This window comes from Natrix helvetica (genome assembly GCF_964273705.1).
Source record: "Natrix helvetica genome assembly, chromosome: 2".
NCBI lineage: Eukaryota > Metazoa > Chordata > Lepidosauria > Squamata > Natricidae > Natrix > Natrix helvetica.
In genome coordinates, this window is record NC_138552.1 from 269,454,606 (window position 1) to 269,473,776 (window position 19,171).

Genomic DNA, 19,171 nt, shown 5'->3' on the forward strand with positions numbered 1-19,171 from the left:
TCCTTATGAACTGCTATTTGAGATTTTTTTTAGTAACGTGTTAAATTGCATTCACTTTAGAAAGCCTTACGAAATGTGTGTCTAGTTTAGACTGTATGTTCTTTAGAGGGCAATGGGGGTGAAGCAGCTTATGTTTCTCTACAAAGTTCTAAAGGCAATCGAAAATACCTTTTTTTAATTTGAGAATTAGTAATTCTCCTATTAGGGTAGATACTATGAATGTAACATGATACCTATTGTTTATTATTTGTCCAGTACTTTTGAGTTTTCACAAAAATTGCAGCCCTTAAAATAATAATGAAAATGCTACAGCAAATAAGAGCATGACAACACAGTTCTATGCATGTCTGACTCAGAATTAAATCCAAAGGAGCTGAATGCATTCCTTTGTTGTTCATCTATTCAGTAAAGATACTGCAGTTATAAAACTGTAGTCAAAGTCCTCTCATCCCCTCTTCTTCCTCATCTTCCTCATCGTCATAGCAAGCTATATTTTCAGGATCGGTAAAGATTATATTGTTCCTCATGCATGAGAAGGGGTATAGACAATATTAGGATAGTAACTATGGACTTAGATGAGATCTTCATTCACCAGACTGTGCTACAGTGTGCATTTTTGTTCACTATTTCTAGGAAAAGACTTGAACCATTAGTTGAATCAGGAAGATGACACTAGGCCCATAAGTTGAGAGGAAAGCTAGTGTAATGTTAGGAAGCACATAACAGCTTTGTCAAAATAGAGAGGGAGCTTCTGCAAATGTCTCTGAAGAAGATTTTTTCCTATTTCTCAGTGTAAGAGAGGACAACAGTTGCAGGACAACAGTTTCCAATTCAATGTTAGAGGTAGAAAAACTCTTCCTAAGTATCAATTAAGATAATGGAATCAGTGACTGAATGTGGTTATGCAGAAGCCTAGAGAGAAATCTGTCAGAAATGCTTTGATTTGCATTCCTGCACTGAACAGGGGTTTGGTTTCAACAAGCTAAATCAGGGGTGTCCAAACTTGGGAACTTTAAGACTTGTGAACTTCAACTTCCAGAATTCCCCAGCCAGCATGGCTGGCTGGGGAATTCTGTGAATTGAAGTCCACAAGTCTTAAAGTTCCCAAGTTTGGACACCCCTGAGCTAAAGGATCCACAATTCCATGGTTTTATCAGCCTAGGAAAAGTAACAACTGAAGAAAGGAAGAAAATAAAATAGAAGAGATGAAAAGTTTGGACAATACTTTTCAAATTGGCATCCTTCAGACATGTTTGATTACTATCCCCAGCTCACACACTCAACATGGACATGGGCTGGGTGATAGGAGTTGCAGTTCAATATAACTAGAAAGTGCCGGGGAAGTTAAGCTGTTTTATGTTTTATTTCATAAAATCTTTCAATTTTGTTAATCCACATATCTTATTTGAAGATTCACTTTCCTGAATATGCAAATCTCACCCGAGGACAAATAGTCTTGTACTTTGATGATTTTCAAGAGTGCGGTTCTTGTTTTATTGGGGGAAAAAGCATTTGGTTGGAAGGGATTTTTGTGAAAGAAAATATAATAAAAAGGTAACATAATAAATGTCCTAATACTGTTTTGAATTTATGGATTCATAACAAAAGCATGGATCTTCTAATTATATCAGCCTTAGTAAGAAGGAAAGATAGGAAACACAACCAAATAAACTACTTCTACTTTATTGAAAAGCTACATTAATAGAATCTTGCAACTGTAAAAGCACAATTACCATCTTCTTTATGAACCAAGAAACTAGGGAAAGTTCATTCCAAGCTTCATGCCCACCAAATATTCAACTGGGAGTTAGGCTGCCTCTTATCTGACTATTCCCTAAACCAGTGACGTGCAGTCAGGTGGGGCAAGTGAGGCACAGCCTCACCACTCTCATCATGAAAAAAAAAAGGAAAAGGAAAAAGCTGAGCTAGTTGCTGCCTCACCGTGGATGACTCTGCTTAACCTCACTGGTGCTCTCCCTCCCCAAGTGTAGTGACTTCCTCCCCAGGCCCCCATTCATTTCTCTCTCTCACACACACAGCTGGATAAAACTATATAAAAATCTAGCCCAGCTTCACTGATTACAAGTTTGAAAAGGCAACGTGGCTCCACCTGCAATCAAACTACACTTGGGGAGGGAGAGCACAAGCGAGCACTGAGGAGACCACAGGAGGAGGCAGGAAGCCGGGCAAAGAGCCATGCTGTAGTACACACACTTCCCCCCAGCCTCTTTCTGCTTTCAAGCCACTGGAAAAGATATCCAATCCAACTTTTGTGTGTGGGGGAGTTTGTTTGAGAGTGAATGAGAGAGGGAAGGGGTAGGAGAGATAGTCCAATCCAACTTCTGTGTGTGTGTGTGTGTGTGTGTGTGTGTGTGTGTTTGAGAGAGGGGGAGGAAGGGAGAGAGGGAGGAAGGAGGGGAAGGAGAAGAAAAAGAAAAAGAAAGAAGGAGCAAAGGAGAAAAACAAATGCTGTCGCTTTAAATTGGAACTGAGCATGCCTGGCTGTGGAATTCTGAGAGTTGAAGTCCACAAGTCTAAAAATATTTGAAACCCAGCACTGTGTCAGTGCCTCACCAGTCATAAACCTCACCGCACGTCACTGCCCTAAACCATGTCATCCTCATGAGCAGCATTTCGATTTACCATCCTTTTTGAAAACTCTCCCTATTTTTAATTATTATATTAGAGTTAATGGGTGTTTGCTGCCTCACAGTGTAGTATGCCATATCACCAATAGGTAATTGGGCTAGGAAAATACTTTGGGATGTCATACAAGAGTGTTGAGTGCTGCATCTTGTTTTACTGTTTTGGATAATCTCTCTCCTCTAATGGGGGGGGGATTATATTTATCTATTGCTCTTTAATAACCCACATAAACGCTTCCATCAATCCTTTGCAACAAAGCACTTTCTAGATGCAATCAATCTATGTTTCCTAGATTTCCCAGACCTATAACCGAACTGGAAATATGCTAGTTCTTTAGATGCTATAGTAGGCTGCATTTTTAATGATATTTTTCGATTTAGGTTCTGCAGCAGCAGTATTCAGATATATAAAATGACATTTTCTCCTTTTGTGGACAGACAATCAAAGCCAAATAATTTTAGAACCCATTTGAATCTGTAGCTAGTGAGACTTGAGGTTTGTTGCGGTTGGTTCTTTGCTACAAGCTTTTATGTATCTCAGCAAATGATTCCATCATAGCTGGGCGAGCTAAACAGGACAACCCTTGATTTTGGCATGCTGACGGCATTTTTACCACTTCCCGTTCAACTCCCATCATTATTTGTGGCTAAAACTGATTAGAGGGTGGTATTTTTTTAATGTTGCCTTTGCTTTGTTTCAAGTGGCATTTGTAGATCTCAAAGCTGGCATCAAGCACTCCTCCTTAGCTGCACACTTGATGGAAGTAACCCGTTCCATGCATATTAAAGTGGAGCTGTCTGTAGCAAAATGGACAAATTATAGCAAGCCCTACGTCATAGCAATGTTAGTATAATGCAAGCATCTTCCTCATATGCCTAAACTGTGATACTGCTGTGGGAAGGACATATATAATGGTGCCACTGCACCACTGGTGGGTTCCTACCGGTTCGGACTGTTTCGGCCAAACTGATAGTGGTTTGACGGCCTGGGTTGTTGGAACTAGCAGTGACCCAGGCCTGCCACAGCCCCGAACCAGTTCTCTGTGCAGCACCATAGGTGCCACCATCTTGTTTTTCAGTTCTGCACATGTGCAGACCAATTTTAATTGCGCGCAAAGCACACACACAAGCAAACTGGCAGTAGTGCCTGTCGGAACCCACCCCTGCACTGCACATGTTCAGATGCCTCAAATGTTTCTTGTTTGCTAGCCAAAAATGGGTCACCAAGACCAGCCTGCTTGCTTTCTGCTAGCAATCCCCAATTGCCAGTCAAGAACATGCTAGATATATATATATGTATATGTATATGTATATGTATATGTATATGTATATGTATATGTATATGTATATGTATATGTATATGTATATGTATATGTATATGTATATGTATATGTATATGTATATGTATATGTATGTATATATGTATATGTATATGTATATGTATATGTATGTGTGTGTGTGTGTGTAAATGGAGGAAACACACACACACATACACACACACACACAGAAAGGGGGAGTAGTGAGCTCCCTCCCCACACACAGAAAGGGGGAGTAGTGAGCTCCCTCCCATATTTGGGCATACCAGGGGTTGTAACACAAATACATACCTATTTCCCTGGCTCAGCTGATAAGGAGGGGAGCCTGTGGCTTAGTGGCTAAGACTCCTGCCTAAGATATATAAAGCCCGGGTTCAAATCCCACGAGCTAGCTGATGAGAGCTAATTAGCTCGAAATAGATCTATACTAGTCTCCCTTTATTTATTTATCAGTACAAATACAACATATATATATGAAAACTTTGCTTCATTTCTCAAAATAGATTTAACCATCGTTTCAGCTGGGAAACTGAGCATCTTACACCAAGCTAAATCCAAAAACGTCTAGGGAATTCCTGAAACTTGGCACTCAAACAAATCTAGAGGCACATAGAAATAAACCACATTTATGCACTATTCAAAAGAGGCAATCAACAGCCAAATAATCTAGGATTAGCATCAGGAACAACAACCAGAAAAACAATCAAGCAGTAAACAAAACCTTAATCAGAGAAAACTACCAACTCAGACAAATAATCAAATAGCAAACAATAGTTAACCAAGCAACTACCAAGAAGAAAACAACACCTCCATCAACATGACAGAGCAAGCTAATATACATAGTAGATCAAACCCCACTCCCTTCTGGCACTGAAGATGTTACCTAGTCAGATAAAAAAACATCTACAAGAAAACAATCAAGGTCAGGGAGCACCAAGAATTCCACAGTTCAATCCTGAGCATCAGATATTCTCTTCCAATGATAATCTTTATCCGGTGTCAAGCACGTTTACCTAGAAATGATTTTAGAGGCATTAAATACATTAGTGTGAATTGAGAGCTTTAAAAGGTGCAAATTGAATGCATGACAAAAGTGTTGTTGCTCATTACATAACCATGTGAAGAAGACAGCCTGAGTTTTCCAGAAGCTCCAACTGTCCCTATTTTCTGATCGTTTGCACTTGCTAGCTCTGCCTCTATTTTTAAATATCGTTTTCACAGTTTGTGGGCGATGGGAGATTTCTAGTATCATTCCTCTTTGTGACTCAGCGGCCCTCATAGCCCTTTGAATCCTGGCGCAGTCCAAATGCAGAGGCTGCAAGCAAGCCCATAAAATCCAGCCAGGCTGATAGAACATTTGAATGCAGTGGGCAGCCTGCTTTCCCACACGCAGTTGAATAGTTACTGAGGTCCTTTCTCACGACACAGAAATATATGTGACTTTTAATATATATTTCATCCAGATAATAAAAGGGGGTTGGATTTCATTGGTATCTTCTAGGGACGGGGTTGAAATAAGCAACCTAGGGCCTTTGGTATAGCTACAGTGCTCAGACAAAGATCTAGGCCCGTGATGGTGAAATCTATGGCCCGTGTGCCAGAGGTGGCACACAGAAGCCCTTTCTGTGGGCAAGCGTGCCATCACCAGCCGCTCTTCTGGTTTCTGGTGCACACATGTGCGCCAGCCATCTGGTCTTTGCGGGCGCTGGAGCACCAGAAAACAGCCTGGAAAATGCCCCCAAAACAGGCCAATTTTTGGGAAAAAACAGCCTGAAAATGGCCTGACAATGGCCAGAAAAGAGTCTGAAAAGCTTGAAAATGGCCAGAAAAAAATGGCCAGAAAAATGGCCTGAAAATGCCAAGAAAATTGGCTTGAAAATGCCCCCAAATGACCTGAAAACAGCCAGGAAAACAACCAGAAAAATGGCCTGAAAATGCCAAGAAAATTGGCTTGAAAATGCCCCAAAATGACCTGAAAGCAGCCCCCAAAACAGACTGAAAACAGCCAGAAAAACAGCCTTGAAAATGACAAAAAACAAACAAACAGGCATTTGTGCACCGGCCAGCTGGTCTTCAGGTTTCCGGCGTTGGGCTCACATGTTCTGGTTTCGGCACTCGGTGCCAAAAAGGTTCACCATTACTGATCTAGGCCTTCAATTGTCTTGCAGATTTTCACTCCGAATACTGCTGCTTTGAAACCTACAGCTCGCTGCACCTAGACCATGCTGGCCCATTCTAATGTCCTCAAAATGTATTGGAATGTACTTCCCATATTCCCAACTAGCATGCCTTGGTAGCTGGACGTGATGGGATCTGTGATCCAAGGTATTTGTAGAATGCTAGGATGGGGTGAGCTCAGGACAGAAGCAAGAGTTTTAAATGTTTGTCTTATTCATTTAAACCAGCTAAAAGGCAGCTTTCATGAAAGATTATGCAACATTTGCCCTTCAGGATAAATAAACGTACACTTCATAAAATGTCACATTGTACTCCTAGCAATAATACCATTTTTCATCAAAAGTAGATTTTATAAAAATCCAGCGACTCCAACTCTTCATTTTTATTCATGTCTTCTTCTCTACAGAAGTTATCTAAGGAGAGACCTTAGCCTTGTGAAAGTTCCCCTATGATCCAAAGTAAACTATTTCATGCTCTATCAGGCTGTGATCAAAACAAGGAAAAAACGGGAAAGAGGACTGATTTGGACTTTCTACTTAGCCCATCAATGATTTCCATACAATGAATGGTTGTGGGAACTGGGAAAGACTAGTCTAAAAAAGAGGAGGACAACGGGTGACATGATAGCAATCTTCCAATGTTTGAGGGACTATCACGATGAAGGAATTGACCTATTTTCCAAAGTACTTGAGGGCAGAACAAGAAGTAACAGATGGAAGATTATCAAAGAGAAATCCAACCTAGAATTAAGGACAAATTTCCTGATAGAACAATTGATCAGTGGAACAGCTTGCCTCCATCACTGGAGGTTTTCAAAAAAATATGATTAGACAGCCATTTGTTCAGAATGGTATAGGATTCTTACTCAAGTAGGAGGTTGGACTAGAAGACCTCCCAAATCCCTTCCAACTCTGTTATTCTAAATTCAACCTCTCATACCATCCACAGCCTGCCAAGTGCAGGAACTGCCAATAACCTCCTCTCACTCATACAATACGATAGCAGAGCTGGAAGGGACCTTGGAGGTCTTCTTGTCCAACCCGCAGCTTAGGCAGAAAAACCTATACCATTTCAGACAGATGGCTATCCAACATCTTCTTAAAGACTTCGAGGGTTGGGCTTTCACAACTTCTGGAGGCAAGCTGTTCCACTGATTAATTGTTCTGTCAGGAAATTTTTCCTCAGTTCTAAGCTGCTTCTCTCCTTGATTAGTTTCCACCCATTGCTTCTTGTCCTGCCCTCAGGTGCTTTGGAGAATAGCCTGACTCCCTCTTCTTTGTGGCAACCCCTGAGATATTGGAACACTGCTATCATGTCTCCCTTAGTCCTTCTTTCTATTAAACTAGACATACCCAGTTCCTGCAACCGTTCCTCATATGTTTTAGCCTCCAGTCCCCTAATCATCTTTGTTGCTCTTTTCTGCACTCTTTCTAGAGTCTCCACATCTTCATAACCCCTTGCAAACCGCTTTACACCCCTGTTTACTAGCTTTGATTCAAAATGGCTGATTTCTGACCCAAAACCATCAGAGCAAATGGTCTCCATGCTTTGATCTGTTCAGGTAGCAGCTCCAATAATGATTGGCTATTAGGCTGCTATATTTTCTGATGAAAAGGGAAGTGGTGGCTCAGGGGCTAAGATGCAGAGGTTATTGATCAGAAAAATTTGCAGTTGTGCGGTTTGAATCCCTAGCACCAAGTAAGGGAGTGAGCTCCCGTTACTTGTCCCAGCTTCTGCCAACCTAGCAGTTTGAAAGCATGTAAAAAGTGCAAGTAGAAAAATAGGGATCACTTTGGTGGGAAGGTAACAGCGTTCTGTGCGCCTTTGGCATTTAGTCATGCCAGCTACATGACCATGGAGACGTCTTCAGACAGTGCTGGCTCTTCGGCTTTGAAACAGAGATGAGCACCGTCCCCTAGAGTCAGGAACATATGTTCGAGGGGAACCTTTACCTTATTTTCTGGTGACCAACTATTGCTGAGTTTTTCTAAGCTTGCAGATGACCAGATGTTCCTCCTTTTAATCAATGAAATGCCATCAAACCTTGAAGCTCATGCTCCCTTTAACCCTTACAATTCCAAGTGGGCACACTTTGCATTGCTGCCCTGATTGAAATATTTTTCCATCCTCTTATGCAAAGCACTTCAGAGCTTCCCTTCCCCTGTCTCTCCTCCCCTCTCCCCTTTCCTTTCCTTTTTTTAGAACCATTTTTAAGTTGTCCCAAAGGAACTTTTTCAGGAGGCAACTGGACTTTCTTGTTGTTTCTTTTGAAGACATTTCACTTCTCATCCAAGAAGCTTCTTCAGCTCTGACAGTGCTCTGATAGTGGGGCATGGAAGGATTTATATTCCTTGCAGACAGCTGTTAATCTGCTTCCTGGATGAGAAGCGAAACGTCTTCCCCCCCACACACACACACACACAAAAACAAAAAACAGTTGCCTCCTGAAAATGCACCTTTGGGACAACCATGACCTGGATGATGGAGAATCTCTACAAACTTTGAGCTATGCAATTTGGAATGAGCACTCTTTGAATGGTGTGGGAGTAGGAATGGATTTCCAGAGGAAGAATTGCAGACTATAGGAACCAGTAGCACTACTCTGGTGACCATCAGGACTCAGATAAGCCTCCAAGGGCTTCAAGGATCCTCTAAAAGGATGCAGATTAAAAGCTGTCTGCAAATAATATAAATCCTTCCATTCCCCACCATCCTTTCAGAGCTGAAGAAGCTTCTTGGATGAGAAGCAAAACATCTTCAAAAGAAAAAAACAAGAAAGTCCAGTTGCCTCCTAAAAAAGCACCTTTGGGGCAACCTTGACCTGCATGACTGAGAATCTTTACAGGTATTTTGAAGTTGAAAATTAAGACTGTTGCTACTCAGTTTCTATGAAGCTGAGCTATGAGCTCTTCCTTGCTAAAAGTTCCCATAGAGGAGCCTAGGAACAGCAACATATTCCCTATTGCTTTGATTATAGCGGCAGAGCAACAATGATCCCATGGGGTTTCTTTTCCTAAAGGAACAACTGGTGAAGGCATCCATGTGTGCAAATGTCTAGGAAAACAAAAGAAAGAGACGGAGACTAGTGAGAAGGGGACAATCTCTAAAGGGAAAGGCAGGCACTGGGGAATCCCTCAATCCAGCCAGAAACAAGCAATCCTGACTGCAATGCAGCATTGCCCGGAGTCTAGTCCTTTACATGGAGCAGACGGGAGAAAGAGGCACAAGAAAGGCAGACACTGATTCATCTAAAACTGAGCTTGCATTTGAAATACTGCCATTGCAGGAATTCTTTCCAGGTGGCTTTTCCTACTGTACAGTTTACTTAGCAAATGTTTTTGGATTCCTTCCTTGCTTATTAATTAGTTGCAGGGAGTGTTGGCAGGGAAGTGGAGAAGCAAGAGTGACACTTAACCTTTGTTTTCGGCCTGCTGGTAAGTGACAGACACCAGATACCCACAGAGACATGCAGAGAGAGAGAGAAACCCACACACGCATGCACACACACACACACACACACATACACACACAAAAACAGCTCTGATCAGAAATGGCACAAAAGCATAAGTGAGCCTAGGATAAAAATTCAATTTAATTTAACATCTAGGAGTGAGATAAAATAAAAAGACAGAAGAAAAGAGGAAAAAAAGGATGACCAGCATCAGGTCACAGCAGCAATGAGTACAACATTGGGATCTGAAGGACTAAACTGGGGACAAGGGTCCTAGAGAAAATCTATCTTGGTGGTTATTACAAGCCAACATTGTCTTGATGGCACATAATCAAATCCAGAACCATTTTTTACTCATTACATTGGCCTATTCTTCCAGATCCATCAGTTAAAGAATTTTGACTAGTGGGCTCCAGGAACGGAGCCTTCTCTGCTGTTGCCCCTATCCTTCCCCCAGATGTGAGGGAGGACCAGTGATGGGATTCAAAAACTTTTTACTATTTGTTCAGTGGACGTCACTTGGTGGGCTTGGTTTGATAGGTATGGCAGGGGAAGGATACTGTAAAATCTCCATTCCCTCCCCACTCCAGAGGAAGGTTACTGCAAAATCTTCTCCCAATCAGCTGGGACTTGGGAGGCAGAGAATAGATGGCCAGTCAGAGGTGGTATTTACTGGTTCTCCAAACTAATCAAAATTTCCACTACTGGTTCTCCAGAACTGGTCAGAACCTGCTGAATACACCTCTAGGTAGGATCCCACTCTCCTGCCCTTTCAGAAGTAACTCCCTTATGGAATTTCTCAGGAACTTTATTCTATTCTTCTTTTAACTTCCTCCTTGTGGCAGATAATATTTAATATAATATATATTATATTATATTTATTTAGCTATTATGTTTTGGTTCTGCACCATCCAGATTTCCTCTGGGAGTGAGATGAGCAGTTTTTAAATTTGATGTATAAATAAATAAAATGCATTTTGTCCTCCATCTTTTGGAGCTTCAGTATGGACAATATCCAAGATGCAGGATGGGCTGGGAGCACGGAAATGACTCAAGATATTCAGATTGTACTCATCAGTTTTCAAACTGTTGTCTGTAAGAGTGAGAGAGGCATTTTTAGACTTGGCTTCCAACAGCAAATATTTTTAGCTGACACTATTCACCTTTGTAAGCCTCCAGAATTTATTCTGGTCTAAGAGATGTCTGTCATTTGTCCAAATCTCAGCCTGGACAGGCTGAGGCCTGGAGGTACAAATGTATTAATCAAGCTAGGGATCAGATTCTCTGACAGTCTACTTCTTTAATAAGAAATAGAAATGTCTCAAACGTTTAGAATTTCTTTTTTCATCAGTTTCTCGATTTCTGGGAGACCTTTGCTTATATTGCCAAAACAGCAATGATAGAACTTAAAATCTCCTTAATAATAATAATAATAATTTATTAGATTTCTAGACCACCCCCTCTCCCCGGAGCATTCCTAGCAAGTGTAATAAAACTGTACACATGATTTTCTTAAGATGCATGATAATAATATTCTTGAATTACATCCTCTTAGAAAAATAATTACAGTTTTCCCATGTAGAGAGAATCTGTCCTTTGGAAAGGGCGATCAGGGTTTTAGAAGGTTAAATTAATTTCAAAATTGTAAGATCTTTTTAGAGTTGTCGAGAGGATCGTAATGGAAGCAAGTATGGTTTTTCTGATTAATCCTCCTCTGGAGGAGATTGTCTTAAACTCAGGGTATTTTTATTTTGGGGTCTATATAGTATAATGTATGTAAATATTACTATTAATAATCTCAGTAGAAAATTATTCCCTGTCATGGATATCTTAACGCTACCCATTATTACAGTGAGACAAAATTATCCAGAGAGAAGAAGCATTTTTAAGCATAAAAATACTATTGTAAAAAAATCAGAGAGAAGCTGGCCCAGGGCATTCTAGAAGTTGAAATCCATACACCTAAAAGCTGTCAAGATTGAGAAATATTGGTCTATAAATACCAAAGGTGCTTTTTCAAGGGGCAATTGGACTTTCTAGTTTTTCTTTGAAGATGTTTCGCTTCTCATCCAAGAAGCTTCTTCAGCCTGGATGAGAAGTGAAAGATCTTCAAAGAAAAACTAAGTCCAGCTGCCTCTTGAAAAAGCACCTCTGGAACAACCATGACCTGGATGACTGAGAATCTCCTTAGACATTGGTCTTTAAGCATAAGCACAAGCTACTCACTGATGAGTAGCTACTGATATTAGAAACTATTTTATTGAATACATTAAGAATTGGCTTATTTTATCTGCCCAACCACAGTGTGAGATTTTATACTGCCAACGTTGTTCAGGGTATTATAAAATATTGCTGATTAATTATTACATTCATCTGAGAATCAATATCAAACCAGCAATCCCTAAGGCTGAATAAAGATTTACATGCAGATCACCTCAGTGCAGTGGTAGGATTCAAAAAATTTTCTACCAGTTCTATGGCCGTGGCTTTGTGGGCATGGCAGGGGGAGGTTACTGCAAAGTCCCCATTCCCGCCCCACTCTTAAAATTTCCACTACCAGTTCTCCAGAACCTGTCAGAACTCGCTGAATACCAGTTCTACCTCAGTGCCAATCTATTTCAACTATCCACTCTATTATTGCAAGCAAAGATGGCAGATTTCTACCGAGATATACAGCATTCACTTTTTATCTCACAATCTAATCTCTGGCACACTTGATCGCAATCACTGGCCTTCTCATATAACTACACTCTTCTTTCATTTCATCTTACATCAAACTTTAGGGGAGTTATTTAGGGGAGGATTTAATTCATTAGGGGAGTTGTTTTGCTCTTAAGATCTCATAGACATTTGAACCTCATTTTTAATTATTTCCCCAACCGATCTTGAACTAGAAGGAAGACAAAGGCTATGGCATTGGCGCAGATATAGATTTGAATTTATTTCATTAGCTCTGTATTCTCTCAATTTCAAGGGAAATCAGATAAAAGATTTTATCGAAAGTCTGGTTTTAATTGACTGATCAATAGCCCTGAAAGGCAGATGTCTGAGTCACCATTCATTGCTGCTTAATAATACAAATGAGCATCTTGCTCAATGCAGTCAGTCAGACAGGGCAACTGACATCTGTTCACAGATGCCACTTTTGACACCTCCCTGACACAGTTCACTCAACGTGACTGGCCTGCCTTGTGCATCCATTAACCTGGGTGGGCAAGATATCAATTACATACTCTTTGTATAATTCTAAAGGGATTATACTACAGATATATTCTGAGTGATAGCCATAAATAACGGTTAGAGGGAAATCAAGGTAACAACCAAATTGATTGGAGTGGTGAGCCCTCCTTGGCTCTACGGGTGAAGTGCAGCTTTGTAGCATCTGTTTTGTTTGTTATTAGTACCTCTTGATTTACCAGCTGGAACCAACTGCAAGATAGGATCTCAGTGCAATAGATAGACTAGAATAACAGAGTTGGAAGGGACCTTGGAGGTCTTCTAGTTCAACCCCCTGCCTAGGCAGGAAACCCTATACTGTTCCAGACAAATGACTATCCAACATCTTAAAGACTTCCAGTGTTGGGACATTCACAATTTCTGGAGGCAATCTGTTCCACTGATTAATTGTTCTGACTGTCAGGAAATTTCTCCTCAGTTCTAAGTTGCTTCTCTCCTTGATTAGTTTCCACCCATTGCTTCTTGTTCTACCTCAGATGCTTTGGGAAATAGTTTGACTCCCTCTTCTTTGTGGCAACCCCTGAGATATTGGAACACTGCTATCATGTTTCCTCTAGTCCTTCTTTTCATTAAACTAGACATACCCAGTTCCTGCAACAATTCTTCATGTTTTAGCCTCCAGTCCCCTAATCATCTCTGTTACCCTTCTCTGAACTCTTTCCAGAGTCTCCACATCTTTTTTACACCGTGGCGACCAAAACTGAATGCAGTATTCCAAGTGTGGCCTTAACAAGGCATTATAAAATGGTATTAACACTTCATGTGATCTTGGTTCTATCCCTCTGTTTATGCAGCCGAGAAATGTGTTGACTTTTTTGGCAGCTGCTGCACACTGCTGACTCATATTTAAATAGTTGTCCACTAGGATTCCAAGTTGCCTCTCACAGTTACTACTATTGAGCAAGGTACTATATATACTGTACCTGTGCATTTTGTTTTTCTTGCCTAAATGTAGAACCTTCCTTTTTTCACCATTGAATTTCATTTTGTTAGATAGTGCCCAATGTTCAAGTTTGTCAAGATCCTTCTGTGTCTTTAGCCTATCTTCTAGAGTGTTGGCTATTCCTGCCAACTTGGTGTCATCTGCAAATTTGATGAGTTCCCCATTTATCCCCTCATCCAAATCATTGATAAAGATGTTGAAGGGTACTGGTCCCAAAACAGAGCCTTGGGGTACTCCACTGCATGCTTCCCTCCATGTAGATGCAGTTCCATTGAGGACTACACGTTCAGTGCAGTTGGTCAGACAGTTACGAATCCATCTGGTGGTGATGCTGTCTAACCCACATTTTTCTGCTTTATCTAGTAGTAGGTTATGGTCTACTTTATCAAATGCCTTACTGAAGTCTAAGTAAATTATATCAACAGCATTCCTCTGCTCCACTAATTTTGTCACTTTGTCAAAGAATGCAATAAGATTAGTCTGGCATGATTTGTTTTTATCAAATCCTTGTTGGCTTCTGGTTATTACTTTGTTTACTCCTAGGTGTTTGCAGATTCATTGCTTAATAATAATAAGTTTGAATTTATTAGCCGCTCCCTTTCCAAGTAGGACTCGGGGCGGCGTACAATGGGGCATATAAAACATAGAGAATATACAAAAACACATAGGCATACATACAAAACATACATACGCATACACGGACACGGACTCGGAGGAGGTAACAATTTACATCATATAGATAGTTAAAAAACCAGCATTAAAATACCCCAATTGTAAGAACCCAATATACAATTAAAATTTAACGTTTAAAATACAATTTAAAAACAGTTAGGAGGAATAAGAAAGATTACGATTGAGCCAGGCCAGATAATTGAAAGAGGTGGGTCTTCAGCTGTACACGGAAGGAGCGGAGATCGGAAGTAATCCTGATGTCACGGGGGAGGTCATTCCACAGGGCTGGGCCCATCACAGAGAAGGCTCTGCTCCTGGGTGTCGCCCCCCGGCACTGTTTGGCGGACGGCACCCGGAGAAGTCCCTCTCTGTGTGAGCGAATTGGTCGTAGGGATGTGTGGGGCAGGATGCGATCCTGCATATAACTAGGCCCTGTGCCATGAAGCGCTTTAAAGATCATAATCAAAACCTTGAAACGCACTCGGTAGACCACAGGAAGCCAGTGCAGCTCGCGCAGGAGAGGTGTTACAGGGGAGTATCTAGTCCTCCCCATAATCACCCGCGCGGCCGCATTCTGGACCAACTGTAGTCTCCGAGTGCATCTCAAGGGAAGCCCCATGTAGAGAGCATTGCAGTAATCCAGGCGAGACGTCACTAGCGCATGGGTGACTGTGCGTAGGGCATCCCGGTCCAATAAGGGGCGCAATTGGCGCATCAGGCGAACCTGATGGAACGCCCCCCTCGCCACAGCTGTCACATGGTCATCCATGGACAGCCGGGCATCTAGGAGGACGCCCAAATTGCGCACCTGTTCCATGGGGGCTAGTTGGACGCCCCCAATGGCCAGAGATCGAAGCACCTCATTGAACCGGGAGGCCGGAAGCCACAGCCACTCCGTCTTGGAAGGGTTGAGTTTTAGTCGGTTGCCATCCATCCAGACCCGTACGGCCTCCAGACACCGGGACATCATTTCGACGGCCTCATTGGGGTGGTTCGGGGTGGAAATGTATAGCTGAGTATCATCAGCATACAGATGATATCCCACCCCAAAACCACGGATGATCTCGCCCAGCGGTTTCATATATGTGTTGAACAGGAGAGGCGAGAGCACCGATCCCTGTGGCACTCCACATGTGAGTGACCTCCGGGTCGAACTCTGCTCCCCTGCCAACACACGTTGCGTCCGATCAGAGAGGTAGGAGCCAAACCACCGTAAAACGGTGCCCCTGACTCCCAACCCCTCTAGCCGGTGCAACAGGATACCATGGTCGATGGTATCGAACGCCGCCGAGAGATCTAATAGGACCAGGATAGAGGAACAACCCCTATCTCTGGCCCTCCAGAGATCATCCACCAATGCGACCAAGGCCGTCTCCGTGCTGTGCCTGGGTCGGAAGCCGGACTGGCACGGGTCTAGATAATCATTTTCCTCCAGGTGACGAGGGAACTGCTGTACCACCACACTCTCTACAACCTTCGCTAAAAAAGGAAGGTTGGAGACTGGACGATAATTGACTAGGTCCATTGAGTCCAGGGAAGGCTTCTTGAGCAAGGGCCTCACCACCGCCTCTTTCAAGGCGGCCGGTAGAGACCCCTCACCCAACGAGGCGTTCACCAGGCCCAGGAGCCAGTCGCGCGTAACCTCCCAGGATGCCAGTACAAGCCAGGAGGGACACGGGTCCAATAAACATGTGGTGGGTCGCAGACGTCCACGCAACCTGTCCAAATCCTCGATGGCAACCGAGTCAAACTCCTCCCAAAGCGGTCCCTCAAGACTCGCCACGGGCGTCTCTACTGGACCACTGAAAGGGGCCCATCCCGTCCGGATTTGAGCGACTTTGTCCTGTAGATATTTCCCAAACTCCTCTGCTCTGCCCTGAAGTGGGGCTTCCCGTGGTCTCTCAGACAAGAGGGAACGAGTCACCCGAAACAGGGCAGCAGGGCGGTTATCTGCAGACGCAATAAGAGCGGCACAATGTTGACGTTTGGCCGCTCTTAATGCCACAAGGTACGTCTTCAAATATGCTCGTACCTGTGCTCGGTCAAATTCGGAACGGGAGGATCTCCAACGACTCTCTAGGCGTCTCTTGTGGCGTTTCATCACCCTTAGCTCCTCGGTAAACCAAGGTGCCAGGGTGGTTCGTCGCCGCAGGAGAGGCCGCAAAGGCGCCACCCGGTCTAGGGCCCCGGTAGTAGCACTATTCCATGCGTCTACCAGGTCCTCCACCCGGGGGTGGGTCAGGTCCACAGGAGGTGGCCCAAGTTCCGTCTGGAACCTATCTGGTTCCATCAGGCGCTTGGGGCGGAACCATCTAATACCTTCCAGTTCCGCCTCCTCGCGGCGGGGGGTAGCACCAGGGAAGTCCAGCCGGAGAAGTGAGTGATCCGACCATGACAGGGGAATAATGTCTAGGACCCCTATTCCCAGATCACTCGTCCACTGGCTAGAGACAAAAACAAGGTCCAGGGTGTGGCCTCCCTCGTGAGTAGGGCCCTGAATTAACTGGGTCAGGTCCATGGCTGTCATGGAAGCCATGAACTCCCGCACCCCCTCAGACGCTTCTCCCATCGACGGCAGGTTAAAATCCCCCATCACCAAAAGTTTGGGGGTCTCAACCGCCACCGATGAGATCAGCTCCAGGAGTTCGGGCAGGGCCGCTGACGTATAGCGAGGAGCCAGGTATACTATCAGCAGGCCCAACTGCCTCCCTGGGCCCCATCTCACGACGAGGGACTCACACCCGGATGTCTGCGGCACAGTGAACTCTCTCGGCTCTAAGTCTTCCCGGATAATCACAGCTACCCCACCGCCCCTTCCCTGGGCCCGAGGCTGGTGAAATGCTCGATAACCTGGTGGGCACATTTCCACAAGGGGTAGACCTCCCTCGTGGCCCAACCAGGTCTCGGTTATTCCGGCGAGGTCCGGCTCCCCCTCCAAAATTAGATCGTGGATGAGGGGGGCCTTATTGACAACGGACCTCGCGTTGCATAACAGCAGTCTCAGGCCTTGGGTCTGTGGGTCCTGACCACCTAGTATGCAGGGGTTGGTGCAAACGACCGGGAATGACCAAAAGCCCCGGTCTCCCAACCGACTACGCGCTCTTAAATTGTCCTCACACCTGCCCCTCCCCACGACTGTTGGTATTAAAGAGCCCTGAACAGGAATGCTGTCTTCCCTCTCCTCCCCCACTCCGCTCCCCCCTCCTTGATTATGTGTGTTTAATGGTGCACATCTTTATTTCTATAGGTTTTATTTTTTCTTAAATATTATATTCTCTAATCCTTTCGACTTTCAGATCCAAATTGCACCATCTTAAAACAGATAGCCTTCATTACCACTGATGAGTCTCAATGAAGTTTTGAGCACACTTGGTGTTGCTGTGGTTATTGAGAAAATAGAGTACTTACAATTTTACAGTTTACTTCCTTTTCTGTGAGCCGTGGAGGTGCAGTGGTTAGAATGCAGTACTGCAGGTTAATTCTGATGCCTGCAGTTTGGCAGTTCGATTTTCACCGGCTCAAGGTTGACTCAGCTTTTTATCCTTCCGATGTCAGTCAAATGAGGACCCAGATTATTGGAGGCAATAGCCTGACTCTGTAAACCGCTTAGAGAGAGCTGTAAAGAACTGTGAAGTGGTATATAAGTCTAAGTACTATTGCTATGGGGATGAGAACTGTCTGTAGGCAGAGGAAATGACTCCATTTCAGGAATATGATTTCCCCTGTAACATTTCATTAATTCAAATTGGCACATTGTATTACCAATAATGGCCATAGGTGTAGGCTCGCAGGTTATGCTGGCCAAGCTAGTTCTGAAAGGACCATAATTCTCTGCCTCACCATGCATTTTGCTTCTTCAGGAATCCTGGAATTTTGACATTAAACTTCTCTGGTTAGAAGCCTGCAAAATACTCCTATTTACACTATATCTGCCATTCAAAGCAGATACCATTTGGCCAGCTAAAGTTGATATTTGCGAGTGTTCATACCAAATAATTATGTCCTGTGTGCGTGTGTGTTTAATACTTATAATTACCTAGGGTTACTTAGGGGAGATGGGTGGCTATATAAATCATAACAATTAATGAATTAAATCCACAAGGTAATGTGTAGGAAACATTTCTCTTTATTTTACAGTCAAGGTTCAGGTTCTAGCCTTCATGATTACAGGAACAAAAAGAAAAATGACATACAAAGATTGCTCTACTCAAGGATAAACCATCTCTTCTAGAAGCATCACCTCCAGCTAACAGCAACTAGTCAAGGTCACTTTACAAAAGGTGATTTGCTAGTCCTGCTTTCTTAGTTTATTCTGCATGCAGAGTAGGTACTTTGCCATTGCATGTTTGTTAGCAAATAAACCAAGCGCTGGGTATTTTCCAGGAACATGAAGTTCAAAAATATATTCTAACATGTGCAATCAGCAGGTTCACTACTTGTTTTCTACCAGCAGCGCTCTACCGTTCTCATCTGCCACTTCACTTCCTGGAGCTCTTCAGGATCAAACAGCTTTCCTTGAATTAGCCAGCAGGGAGAGATTACTCAGGAGCAGAGGAATTGCCCACTAGAGCCTCAAAAGGTCTCTGGAAACTCAGTAGTTCTATTAGATGCTTAGGACAGATTGATTGCATAGATGTCTTCTCCCTATGCAAGTTGGTGGGTTCGTTTGCTCCTAAATCAATCAGATGGTGATCTGACTATGATAAGGGATATATTTTAATGTTTCATC

General features: G+C 43.2%; 1 protein-coding gene across 1 annotated transcript in view; it reads left to right on the forward strand.

Annotated features, from left to right (window-relative positions):
• The window catches only part of EFR3B (EFR3 homolog B), a 157,518-nt gene that overhangs the window by 685 nt on the left and 137,662 nt on the right, over positions 1-19,171 (forward strand). The window lies entirely within an intron of this gene.